We start from the raw sequence: 14,624 nt of genomic DNA, 5'->3' as shown, positions 1-14,624 counted from the left end.
ATGACAATATAATTTAGCAGGCTTATTTTAGATTTATATAGTCTTCCAGCCTCAGCTATCCTGACATGGTTTTGAACTTTGATCAAAGTTTTAAAACAGTATTAGGATGTTCCTGTAGTCCTTTAGAAGAGCATCTTACATTCTCCCGAGGGTTTGAAATACACATCCTATGCATGTGACTGTTCACCATGCCTACTCGATCTGGTCCAAAACATCAGGATGACAGCAGCTTGGGGAAGGCTGCTTTAGGATGTGTAAATGGGTTGCATCTGGACACACCAGTTTGAATTCACATATGGAAGAATGACTTTGAAAGTTATCATGGCACTGAATGGAATGCAGCAAGTTCTCTTCCAAGCTAAATACAAAATAACTTCATTTGATTGCAGCATCAAGCTGCCAGAGCCAACTTTAGAGCTCACAAAGGGGGGAAATAATCAACTTCCCAAAACACTATGTTCTGTGATAATGTCACAATTTGCACCCACGTTCACAACATGGAACGCTGTCAACAAAGTCAGACACATCCATAAGACTCATGCAGAAGAGACTGTCCTACTGCTATATCAACTTCACTGAAGTGTCCAACATCATCAATTTTAAGGTCATCTTAACATCAATTCCCAAAAAATAAATCACCATCAGCAGTAATATTTTTACAAGGTTGTTTTCCTCCTCTTTGTAACAGACTACTAAAAAAAAATGACATGGATGAAATAGAAATGGCACTCACAGTGCAGCTATGCACACATTCTTGGAAGAGAGAAATGTCACGGAACTTGAAATGAAAAAAGAAATAAATAACTGATTACCTGTGCAGGATTCTTCATTGGAAAACATCCCAAATTTCCAAAATGGAGTCCATTTGCTGGTTTGTTTGTTTTCTCTTACTCTGTATGTCTCCTCATCAACAGATTGAATAGGGCAATTTGCTTTTGTTCTTCCCTCTGACCCTTCCCCACTGTTTTTCTTTTCACTTGGACCTGGTTAGGAAAATATTGACATTGAAATAATTAATTCATTCTATATAAACAGTCTTTAAAAATACTAAAACGTTTCAAATGCTTCACATTTTCTCCACAAAAATAGCCGCAAAACAATAATAGATTGGTACAGTTGTCAAAAACATAAACTCTTCTTAAATTTAAGAAGAGGTGATGATGGGGTTTTCTGGTGGAACTGCACGTATTTCTGTTCAATGATGAAAAGAAATATCGAAAACAGAATATTCAGCAGCAATCAGTGAAGCAGTTTGTTAGGCACAACCTGCCAGTAACTGGTTATGAGTGCAACTGAGTGGGAGCAAAAAAATATTTCTCACTGTTATCTATGAGTGCACAGCAGTGCCTGTGGATGCGGGCAATACCTCAGAAACCACCAGGTAACTCAAAAGTGTATCCCCCTTTATAAAATTTATGCACTGCTTGATTGTAAGAAACCTCAAAGCGGTTTTGCATACATAAAAAATTAAAATTAAGGAAAAAATACAACCCTACTTTAAAGCAACAAGATCCTGGGAATGGATAATACAGTGGTACCCCAGGTTAAGTACTTAATTCATTCTGGAGGTCCGTTCTTAACCTGAAACTGTTCTTAACCTGAGGCACCACTTTAGCTAATGGGGCCTCCCGCTGCCGCTGCACCACTGGAGCACGATTTCTGCTCTCATCCTGAAGCAAAGTTCTTAACCTGAAGTACTATTTTTGGGTTAGCGGAATCTGTAACCTGAAGCCTATGTAACCTGAAGCGTATGTAACCCGAGGTACCACTGTAATAATAATAACAATTTATTATTTATACCCCATCTGACTGGACTTCCCCAGCCACTCTGGGCAGCTCCCGACAGAATGGATCATTTCTTGTCCTCTGTTGTGTGCATTTCCAGAGACAATATGTAACCACCTTGCATAATTAGACCAGCTCTACAATTTTATGCTTATAAAGGTACACCTACTATAAAACTGCAGGCAAATCAGTCTAGGGTTGTTGTTTTTACTATGTACCTTTAAAACTGAATTTTGGGGAGTAAATTTGCTGCGCTGGGAAAATAACGTGGAAAAAAACTCAGAAGGATAGAAGCAGTGGCTAAGAAGTTATGGTGAATGGGGGAGATGCTTCAGGCTTGTATTCTGCTTAATTGGTACCAAAGGTCACAGAAACGAAGTGTAAAAATGTTTTGACAGGAGTGGATATGTGGCACAGAGGCAAATGGATTTGAATGTTTAGCATTTTCCAAGCAAGCAGCACTAGCAGAACTAGTGGTGAATATACAACCAACAATAACCAAGTGATAACATTACATCAACACCCCTGCCACCATAGTACTGTGATTCGAGAGCCCTGGTAAAACCCTTCCTTCTCACTGGAAGCTAGATCTGTCAGTCAGTCCCACAAGAGCTTTTGCTCTCCCTCATCTCTCCAAGTTGGTGTTTTTCTTATATGACAAGTTTGGGGAGAAATATTCTGCACATTTTTCATTTTAAACAATCTGAATTTCTGAAGTGCTGCAAGCCACTTTGGAGCTTCCATTTCAGTTCAGGGTTATTATGAAGAGATACCACTTAAACTCAGACAAGCCCTGAATCTGCCAGAAGAGGCCTTGCTTTAGTTCTTGAGGCATGATTCATTCTTTCAAAACCTTTGCACACCCTGTAGTACACTCTCATCCCAAGACTTTGAACAGAGCCTGGTGTACATAAAACTATGCAAAAAGGACTCTGTTTACAGCAGGCATAGGCAAACTTGGCCCTCCAGATGTTTTGGGACTACAACTCCCATCATCCCTAGCTAACAGGACCAGTGGTCAGAGATGATGGGAATTGTAGTCTCAAAACATCTGGAGGGCCGAGTTTGCCTATCTATGCCTGGTTTACAGCTTGCTTTCTGCAAGGATCCTGGCCATATGGAAGTTGTCAGGGGTTCAGGAGCAGAGGCACAGGAAAGGGAGGAAATAGAGAGCGAGGGGGAGGAGTCCGAAGGAAATGTTAGCGATGACAGCGGTCCGAGGTCTCTGAGTCTTTCCAGCGAATCGGAAGATTCACAGAAAGGGGCTCCCATGGTCAGAGCAAGGGGGGTGCCGAGGGGGACACCCCAGGAAGAAGGGGCCAGAGGGGACTCAGAGAGCAGCAGTTGGAAATCAGGACCAGCGTCCACACCAGAGTGCAGTAGGGGGGAGGAGTCCCAGGCATCGGGATCAGGCGGCGCACTGCCAGTGGGAGGACATGAGTCAGGATTGGCCACGCCTCCATCGGGGAGCGAGGAAACGGTCGAGAGGAAGGTTGAAGGCTGGGCGCGCGCGCCAAGTTCAAATGTACAGGAGGGCGGCGCAGTTGGCAGCCCGGATAGGGAGCCAGGTCCCAAAGCCCGCCGAAAAGAGGGGGAGGAGTCAGGGGGGTCAACGTCAGCGTCAGAAGAATCCAGGAAGGAAGGGACCCCGGGGGGTAGCAGGACCCAGAGGAGAAAGGAGAGACGTAAGAGGTGGAGTAAGGCTAGAATCTTAAACTGGTGTACAGGGGGCGGAGACTCAGATGGAGCTTCGCCGATCTAACCCCTAGACGTAGAGCTGGGGCGCTGCGGCTTGAAAATGGAAACTGTACTTCAATAAAGACTTTTGTACATTACTGCCGGCTAGCGTTGGTCCTCTGTGAGCTGGGACCTGGAGCCAGCTCTGACAGAAGTGCATTTACATATGAAGGGATCTGTTCAGACCTTCCAATGAATGCACAGAAGGTTGGATCATGAATAGCATATATGATACCACCCTTGTATATTTTTGCAACCTATCTCATTGAAGGTATGGGCAGGCATATCTCCTTCAGATTTATGTAATCTAGCTGTATCCACCTTTTTCTTTTTCAAACACAAACCATCAATGCTTGTCAATCTTCTGAGTAGACAGTCTGATGAACGTAGCAGTTTCATAAATTGATTTTATCAAGTTAAACCTATGGTAAATCTGAGCTACCATCCTTCTCAAACTGTGGACAGAAAAAAGAATCATCAAAGCCAGTTTCTTTCTGTAGGGATTAATTTAAAAGACAACTGCACTGATAATTAAAAATTCCAAAACTTTCAGTAATTTCAAATATATTTCAAATCCTTTTTTCTTCTTTTTTAAAAAGTAAATACATTGAATGGTATTAGAAAATAATCCTCAAGCATATATTATGTTTAATGGAAGCTATGGAAGCCACTATGTCAGAAGAGTTCAGGACAGTATTTTCAATCTCTCAATATTGTTTTATTAAATCTCAAATGAATTTCATATCTTTTATTACTTGTACCAGCCATCACTATATTTCATTTTCTGCAAGGAGGTTACATATTGTCTCTGGAAATGCACACAACGGAGGACAAGAAATGATCCATTCCCAGGCAAGATCAGATATTTCTATTCTTCAGAAAGCTATTAAAAACTACTACCCAGATGATATTTGTCCTTGTCTTTCATTTTCAAGATGACAATATGATAGGACAGGGTGGTACACTATTTGGATCAAAACACAGTGCTCCCAGATCTTTTTTTCTGACCAATAGGGAACCAGAATAAGTGGCTAAGAGTAAAAATGACCATAAATTGGACTCCCCACTTATTAGCAGGGGCGAAATGTTTATTGGGAAGACTGTAGTCCATCAGTGGATCATTTCAGATACTTATCTAGACTGAAGATATATTAGCAAGTCCTCATGGAAGTGCATACATGTGAACAAATTCTATCTTTGTATGGCTACCAGGGACATTCTACGGAAAAAAAGATGGTGGCCCACATAGGTATATGGGAGCGGCCATCTTTCTTCCCATATGAAGGGTCTGCATATTATCAGATCCATGCATGGGTGGCAAAATTGGAAGGTTTGCTCCAAAATATAGAGAAAACTGGATTCTTCCCCAACCCTACATGCAACATCACTTCCATGAAAGTGATAGTTTAACAGATGAACATTTGGACAATGAAATGTGGCAGATTTTGCAGGTTTTGTTTGCTTTGATTAAACACACATTCAGTCTCGAAAGGAAAGGAAAAATATTTTTTAGCAGGTTAAAGTATTTTGATTCATATGTAGATGGGGAGAAAAAAAATCCCTCACTGAATACAGATGTTTGATAGTCAGATCCTCCCATCCCAACTTTCTGTGAACACTGATCCTGGTTATGATGTTCCCACCTTTCTGGTATAGCAACCTTTTAAAGGAGGTGGGATCCATCTGCATCACATACATGTTTGTTCATTTGAAAAACAACAAAACAAAACCTCATCCTCTATTATGTTTCAATCAGGTGTGCTTGCCCCCACCCAATCATTTCAGCTTGTTTTGTGGCCCTCACATTTTAGATTCTGATTGGGCTGCATTACTTGTCAGGTTGACGAAAGGATGTCATCCATCACCAGCTTCTATTTTCTGCTTTATAAATTTTGATGCCTCAAAATGAATTTTGCCAAGACTCGTCTTTTTGCCTGCTCTAACAACTGTGATTATTACCATGTTTCAGAAAACAAAACTGCACATTCTTTCCTCTCAAATGCTGAGCACAACAACTTCAAACTGCTGATTGGGATAACCTCAGGTAACTATTGGTAATCTAATTTCAAATATCCTTTTTTCTAATAGAATGAAGGCTAAACTGAATGTGACCCAATACATTGCTAGGAGGCCAGGAATATATCAGAAATCTAGACAAGTCTCCACCTGGGACTCTCAGTTTCTGTGAATAAAATAAAATACTCCTTTTAATTTAATAACGTATTTTTATATTTATATACACCTCCTATTCTTTGTGTTCCATAATGACTTGAAGCAACAAAGGAAGAAGCACTATTATGGCAATGATTTTACTAAATTACACAAAAACTAAATAGCCCTACCCCTATTTCTTAATGTCAGAAATATATGGCCACAACAGTCTACAATGCCACAGGAAGTCATAAGAGTCTAAGCTCTGCAAAATACATATTTTTGAAAGGAAAAGAAACTCCCCCCAACCTCTGTTAAATTTATAATACATAATAGATGTCAAGTCCCAATAGTTATTGCCTGGATTCATATGCATATTTTTCTATTGCCTAGAAAATGACTAGAAATATGTACATATTAAATATCTGTGTACCACTCATTGCTCAGTTCTTCTTCTGTGTAGTTTATGCCATTGCTATGGATATTACTTATACAAGTGCTACTTATTTTACATATGCTTTATTTTATTGTACCAATAGGAAATATGAAAGTGTTTTTGGGCTTTGTGTTTTTGCTTTATTACTACAATTTAACAGCAGTGTTGTAGAACACGTTGTTTTTAAACATATATACATGAAGGAGCATATCCTACAAAACCAATTGTCACGTACAACAAACTTATCTACACCTGAACAGACTTATTTCCTTAGGTGTTTCTCTGTCCTCCTTTCCAGATGTTCATTTGACCATGCAAATCTATTGCAGAATAGGAAGCTGCCTTATACCAAGTTAGACTTTCGGTCCATCTAATTCAGTATTGCCTACACTGATTGGCAGCAGCTCTCCAGAGTTTCAGGCAGGGATCATTCACAACCCTACTTGGAGAGGACTAGGACTGAACCTGGGGCCTTCTGCATGCAAAGCAGATGCTCTACACTGAGTTATGGTGACTCCCCAATTATTCCTTCCATCCACCATTCTAGGAGGTTTGTGCACTCTTTCTGATGCTTAAGCAGGACCACCTTTCTCCATTTGGCCTGCTGATCGAGTAATGGACAGGAATAGGCAGGAGGATGGTGGTGTTTTAAACACTCAGGGAGCTGCCACTGCTCACCACACTGCTTGCTCCCTTCTTCGTTCTGTTGGCTTCATCTTCTCCTGTGACTGCTATGTCCGATTTCATCACAACTGCACAGCTTGAATGGACAGAATTGCCTGAAGTGCTGTTGGGGACAGGGGTGGGACCTGTCTTTTAATGAGGGGAGAGGGAAGTGTGACCCAAGTGGAGGACACTTGCACCCACCTAGAGGCAAGTTTAAGAGAAAGGGGAACTCCCTCAGGCACCTGCAGATCCACAGAAATATGGAGTTAGCTCTACAGATGATTCCCAGGAGTATAAAGAACAAGCAACTGAAATTTTATAAAATAGATTTGGACAAGAAACATGCAACAGTACCACTATTACTTTTACCATCCTCATAATCCTGCTGTTCAGCTGCAAATAACTCTTGTCAGTTAATATCTGTTAGATGAACCAAACTTAGTTTGCATATTTTCTGGAACATAAGGCAGCCACCTAGTGCTGCTTCAACCAGATGTTGTTATGATGCCTATATAGCATCCTCAACAAATGGCTTATCTACATAACAAATGAAAATAGATTTGGTTCCAATCCAGCAATTGTGCTTCCGTAGAACAGATTTTCCTGCACAGCAGAGGGTGGGAATAGATGACTCTCAGAGTTCCCTCCAACTCTACAATTCTATAATTCTGTGATTTAGTAGGGATGTGCATTGGATCTGTTTGTACCCCAAATAAAAAGGCAAAATTAGGGTGATTTGGGACAGACTCAAATTCCTGAACAGGATCTTGCTGTTAGCAAGGTATTTAAGGAAAGGTCAGGAATGCCAACATCTTCTGAGTAGCTCTGTTGCCTCTGTTTTTCCAAGTAATTTAAATGCAGAAACACTTCCCATCTTTTCCAAGAAATGAAACCAAGCTGATGGGGGAACTTGGGATAGAAAAGGGGAAAGGGCGGGGAGGGGGGAGCTGGTTGAGAAGTTATGACAGTCTAATCAAAGTGAATTGTCCCCCAGCCAATGCAATCCAATCACAGTGATTTAGGGGAGGGATGATGAAATAAATAAATAGAATTGTTCTCCTCATGGGTTGTCACTTTTCTCCACGTTTTGGCCATGCGGGCAAGGCATATTCCCCCCGATTGTTTGGTTTCCTAAGAGGAGATTAAAGATCTATGAATAATATTTCATTCTACCTGTCTTCATTGCAGATGAAAACTTCTGGATGGATCTGCCTGGAACTCAGCAGAGTTAGTCAACTCTGCCTGCAAACTTCATCCACTTACACGAAAAGGAAAACAGATACAGTACTTTTTCTTTTCTTTTTTTAAGATTCTCCATTATAGTCAATGAGGGCAAAACACAGCTTCAGACTTCACACATCAGATTTTGACCTGAATAATATATCATATCAAAATGACAGCGAATGGATCTGAAACATATTGGGCTGCTTCTAAACAACAGAGCTACAAGATTAACCTTGTGGTCACTACACATCCCTCCCAGTTTTGGATGACAGGGTACCATCAACCCTGCCATAGTTCAGACCACATGAGATTCCTGCTCCATGTGCCTTGTTAATTTAACTAGCAGTTGACCTGCCAGAATTGATGTAAGGAATTGAATCCTGCTGGCAGGTTGGATTCTTATCTCACCCCCTGTGGACCAACCTGGACAGGTGACTGACACCGGTCAAAATTAAAAGGTGGCAACTGTAACCATTGGTGATTAGAGCAACCTTGTGTTAAAGGAAGAGAATTCCACAGAACTGGTGCCACAATACTAAAAGCATGTGGTCCAGTCACTGTTGTGCACTATTCCAATCCAGATTAAACACATTTTCAAAAGGATCTCTGAGAAACTCTAGGGAAAAAATTCTGTTTGGTATTATCTTTCTGTTTATGTTAATAATTCAGAATATAAGCAATCCCCACAACCAAGAACTTATACATTGACCACTATGAATGAAACATATGTTGTAGATATTTTCCCACATTTATTATGCTATTTTTGTGATAAAGAAATGACATGAGAAAACTTAGTATACTTATTTGTATAACATTATTCTTGTTTATAAAACCCAATAAAAACAATAACCAATCCCCCATCTCCTATAAATGGCTGCGGCTAATACAATAAAAAAGAAATATGTGCAGAGCTTCAGAAACTATGGTCTATTGGAAATCCAACTGATGCCCCTGGAAAATAAAGGATATCCAAGTCTGTTGTATTTCTGTTTTTATAGACTTGTTAGAATTATATCCAAAGTCAGGAATGTATTACTGATGTCTCTGCCCCCCCCCCCTTTCTGTATCTGTTAAACTATTTCAAACCTGTTTTTGATATGATTTTATTCTATAGTTAATTTTGCATTTTAATAAATAGAAATAAAAACTAAAAAGTATAAAAGGGTATCTGGTAATTGTTTGCATGGCTGTGAAAACAACTGATACATCTCTCTCTGTTCAAGGTTTGTAGAACTCTGTATTTGACAACATTCAGTGAATTCTTTGTCATGATCTTCTGTTTGCCTCTTTGCTAATTCTTCTCAGTGGAGGTGGAAAGAGGTTCCATTTGCAGCTTTGGAAGGTCTAAGTTAGGCACTAGCTTGCTGCTGATAAATCAAAGATTATTCGGTTTCTAAGAAAGTCCAATTTACCAACTGTCTATTGCTCATAGCATCAAAGATCTTGGGATCTTACAATCACAAGCAAGTTAAGGAAACAAGATTGGATGACTTGAGTAATGAAGTAGAAAAATTACTTCTTCTTCTTTTGAAAAATTGTTTCCCATTTATCTTCTATATCAATGTTAACACTCCAAGCCAGAGATATACAGGGTCATTTATCCACTGTAAAATGATCTGTTTTCACTGCTTTGTTTCTGACTTGACTATACTAGTATATAAATTGTATTCTTGGAGGAAGTGGGGTAATCAAGATGCAAGCATTTGCCTAATGCCTTTTTAAAAGGAATATTTAGCTTCTAAATTCTATTTGGCATCTTTTTAATCACATCTTTGTTTATGTTTTACGCTGTTGTATCCAGAACAATTCCACACACCCCTGTAAAATTCAAGTTAGAAAGGGGGAGAAAGAAGAAAATGGTGAACTAGAGATGGGTGAGATGAAACTGCAGTGTTGCTTGCTTCAATTAAGAGGTTCACAAAGACACAGATAAATTTTTATCACCTCCTTTTGTCCTTGAGTCTCCACCGAAGAGAATTATTATTTCAGCAGTTGGAAAGCCACATAATCAGGACGTTTGCATGATGCAGATGAACAGAGGATTAGACATTAGCGTCTCGAGGAAAATGAACTCAAGGAAAAGATCAGCATACAATGCATCGATTCCCAGGGCAGTCAGCAGAAAATGAACATATATTGACCAATGAGTGGAATAATAGCTTTGTTGACAAGCTCATAGGAGACATTCAATCTCTACACCAAGTGGGCAGAGCAGTGGAGTTGGAAAGAAAATGAATCATCTGCTCTCTTCCATTCACCATGGCCGCTGTCCTTTGAAATATGGGATAGAGAATAGCACTGGTTCTCGCTAGTTCCTCTGGCCATTATTCCCAACCCCAACCCATCAGACGTAAGAATCACCAACTGATAAAATAGTCCCAACAGGATGCCTTGGTATCTAATTGCAGTGCTTTGAGTACTCAGTTGTGCTTAGAAATTCCCATTAATTAAAAACAGTAATTGAAATACCACCTCCTGGGAAATAAGGCATAATCCTGTAGGGGTTCTGGATGCATTTAAGTCAGGAGGGGATGTTGGCTAGGGAAGAGGGAATCAGTAGTTTATGGACTGTGTCATAGTTGATTTAGATATGAGATATTTTGCCAAACAGCAGGTCCTTACTTTCCCTAGTTTATTGGGGTTAATGCCCCCCTATTTTCCACTGCTTTGGGTTAATTTCTCCAATTCCTTCTCCCTGCATGGGGTGGAATCTATACTTAGCAAGTCCTTATCTTCTGCAAGGTGAAGAAAGCAAAAGCCCTACTAGGAATGGGAGAGGAATTTGATTCAGTTTGCATTTAAAGGTGAACCTAATTTGCACAATATGAGAACCAAAACACAGCCACCCATTGCTCTGTACTTTGCAATATAGTTATGTAGTCCAATTATGTGTACACGTATATGTAAAACTGCATATATTTGGGAAAGCTGCTTTGCCAAAATTGCATACGAAATTGCATACAAACTTGTGTATATTAGGAGAAATTAGCAGTAAAATCCTGGTGAATTTTCATGAGAACAACTCATTCTCTCTTTCTCTTTGTGCTATTTTCTGATGAAAAAACAAAGAAAAAAACTATTGAAAATAAAAATAAATAGCAGTTAAATGCAAACACCACAATGGAGACCATTTTTCTCAGCTGAGAAAGAATGTCAGAACAAAAATGTCTTCCATTGTTTCTGGAAAGTACAGATAGTGGGTGCCTGTTGTATCTTGACAGGTATGCTGTTCCACAGAGAAGGAGAAGCTCCACTGAAAGGCCTGGTCCAAGTTACTGATATTTACAGTGGTTGCAAGAGATGCATTTTCCCCTGTAACCACCTCTTATACTGTTACTTTGCAAGTTGGCAGCAAACATTAAATTGGGAATTCCAGTACTGTCGTTGACAATTTACATTTCCTCTGTGTGGTGTAGGGCTTATATCACACAGAAAGAATAAAACCTAGACATATTGGTTGTGTATGTGTTTGTGCTAAAAAGGAGAGCTTTTACAAAATAACAGAACTAAAGGAACAACTTTCATTTTGAGCCTCACAGCTCCTCCTTAAAAAAGAAAAATAATAGTAAAAATTGTAATGAAAGGGATTTAGTTTAGAACTTTTGGTGCAGAAAGATAATGAAGAAATATGACTGGAGTTTCCTACTCCAAACACATTAAAATGTAAATATTCTTAAAAGATTCTCAAAATAGATGCAAAGATGGAATCTTGCCATATGCCATTACTCCAGCTAGTACTTTTATTTACTTGAATAACTCCCACAGCAGTCATTCTTCATCACCCTTAGCATTACTAATGGGAGCTGTTAGAGATGGAAATAACGATGAACATGCACATTGTGTGGGCGCTATTAAACTTCATGCATTTTTTTTCTTGTCACTGGTTACATGACAAACTGCTAAAATGGAATGTAGAAAGATATTATGTGGTCTGTGTATCCATGCCATGTAGAATGGGGGAGATATGATGCTCACAAATACTTTTGTCAGTAGTGAAAACCACCATGTCTCTCACTGAGCTCAGAACAAATGGGAAAACGTGAGATCAAAAATCAATGTTCACCTTAGGAACCGCTGACTTGCTTCAAAGGGACAAGATTACATGAGCTAAGCACTCCTTTTGGCAGCCTTCGACAGCTAGTGGCCCTTCAGTTGTGAACTCCTTTAGCCACAGCCAGTAATGGTCAAGGTTTAAGAGAGCTTTGGTGCAACACCATCTGATTGGGCCCAGGTTCCCAATCCTATTCTGTGGGTCCGCATTGTGATTTGCAGCCTTCATGTCCCTGCTGGTAGTCAGCTTTTCAGTCTACACGGCCCATTTTCTGGATTATTTCCTATTTGGGGGATCCAGTGGGTCTACATGATGCCATTTACCTACGTAGGCATTTGGACTTAGAACTCCTGACCTGTTGGACCACTTTGTTGGAGAAAGAACTGAATTTCATTGAAATGCAAACCTGAAGTGCAGTGCAATTTCAAGAGCATTCCTATCCTAATCAAGCTTTTAAAATGTGGATTGGCATTGTTACCTTATTTCCTAAATGTAGACTTTGTTGATGTTAGGGCATGTGCAGAGTGTCCATCCTAATTCCAGCAAAACACACATGAGGCAAACAAACTCATATCTAAGATCTCAGATAAATGCTACATTTTTGTGACTGACTCCCAAAGCACAGCTTGTAATCATTTCCGAGTATTTCTGCCTTGCTTTTTAGTATAGAGTTAGCTTCATTCCTTCCTTAAAATGTGGGTTCCATTTTTAGATGCTTCTAGAATAAAGAAATAACAATCTTTCACGCAGTTAGCTTCTGGGGAAAACCAAGCGCAGGAATAAAGCACACACCAATGGATTATGCTCTCACATATCTGTTCTCCCTGCCGGCCTTCTTCATGTGGTACATGTGCTTACTTTGTTGATTAAATATATAAACTCAGTTGCTGTGATGATGTTTCAGCAAACAGGTGTGCACTAGGCTATTAAATCAACTCACTCTCCCTCAAAAAAGATTTGGAATGAGATTCTTAGAAGGCATTATCCTATGCTGACTCTCAAGAGAGCCAGTTCAGTCAGTGGCTGAATCTCAACACTGTGTGTCAGTAGGGGAGGGGAAAAAGAGAAGGGTGAAGAGCAATTTCTCCAGGTCAAGGGAGGCAAGAGGAAAAATATGAGATGGTGAAATAGAATGACAGGATGACAGACTTTGCATTCTGCTGCAGAAAAAGTGAGATGTTAGCACCAAAAAGCCCACTGTGTCATGACTGGTTATATGATTACATTTCTGTAGTTAGTGCCAATGTAGCAATTCCAAACACTTTGAGCTTCTTCCAAATCTGTACTGTGCAGGGTAAATTGCTGATATCTACGCATTTTATGACTGGGGTTGGGGGAATCTACACAATTACCTTTGCTGGTTGAAGTATTAACTGAAATGTCTTTCCACTACTCAGCCTTGCATACCATCATCTTTCCAGTAAACTGATATAGAACAAAGTTACTTTAAGGGAAATCTTAACGTCTTTAAACATAATGAGGCACCCAAAACAAAATTAAACAGGCTTAAACCCAACAAAATGAATGGATTCAAGTAACCTTAAATTTGTGTTGGATTGAGGGCAACACATTGTGCAGAATGAGATAGCAGACAGAGGCTGAGATCCAACTGCACCTGTCTGCTAGCAGAACAGACTTCTGCTTGTGCAACATGACTTACTCTTCCTGTAAGTTATGACTTAATCTTCCTGCAGCCTCTTGTACATTCACCAAATCAGCTTTGAACACTTGGGAGACCTTCTGGGGCAGGTCTGGTGTGGGGTAACAGTCTGTAGGAGAGAAAGGAGCTATGGAGAATCCACCTTCACAATATTGGTTATCATCCGAAAATTGTAGAGTTCTGGACTGCAATTTGAAATGGTGTGTGATGGATTAAATTCTGACATGCTAGACTACTCTCTTATGTACTAGTTTTATTTACAGCCATATCACTTATTACTATATGCAGGGAAGCGCTTGTTTTTTGCTGTAAAATTGTACCCCTACCCCCACACTTTAGTTTGAAGTAGTACAGTCCAACAACCAACTAGTACAAGTAACAGGCAAACTATTCCTGGCTAGATTCAGAATTGGTCCAGAATATATATGTGTACTCACTGGAAATTAAGAAGGGGATATTTCCCATTTCAAGTATAATGTGCAGAACAGCTTCCAATCCCAATGAAGCAATAGAAGAGGGCACAGTTGTTACCATATTGATCAGGGGCAGTTGTATCTGACATACATCTGAACCTGATTCTTATTCTTTTTTATAAATATGAGTGATTGGGGAATTAATCTGGCATCAGAAGTACTTTACTCCACAGCCCCTGGATTTATTCCTTCCAAAGGACTGATTGTTATGCATCTGGTAAAGCTGACTCAGAAAGTAGTACATTAACCTAAATTAACAACAGCTTGCTGGCAGTATATTAGCTAAATGAGCAGGAGTTCACACGCAAACCTTAGGACCCCTGGGTTTAGATTTTCTTATATATTATTTATTCATTTCATAAAATTTGTACACTGCTTGATGGTAAAAACAACAACAACCTCAAAGCGATTTATAAAACATAAAATAGTAAAATCAAGAAA

At 39.7% G+C, this 14,624-nt stretch overlaps 1 protein-coding gene across 4 annotated transcripts in view; it reads right to left on the bottom strand.

Annotated features, from left to right (window-relative positions):
* The window catches only part of LRRC4C (leucine rich repeat containing 4C), a 624,097-nt gene that overhangs the window by 305,749 nt on the left and 303,724 nt on the right, over positions 1–14,624 (bottom strand). For all 4 annotated transcript variants that reach the window (XM_081001814.1, XM_081001815.1, XM_081001811.1 and 1 more), the window contains one exon: positions 813–983. The gene's annotated coding sequence lies outside the window, so the exon portion shown is untranslated. The remainder of the gene's footprint in view (positions 1–812; positions 984–14,624) is intronic.

Source organism: Podarcis pityusensis (assembly GCF_964106645.2).
Source record: "Podarcis pityusensis genome assembly, chromosome: 1".
Taxonomy (NCBI): Eukaryota; Metazoa; Chordata; class Lepidosauria; order Squamata; family Lacertidae; genus Podarcis; species Podarcis pityusensis.
This window is presented reverse-complemented; position numbering and strand designations above follow the sequence as displayed.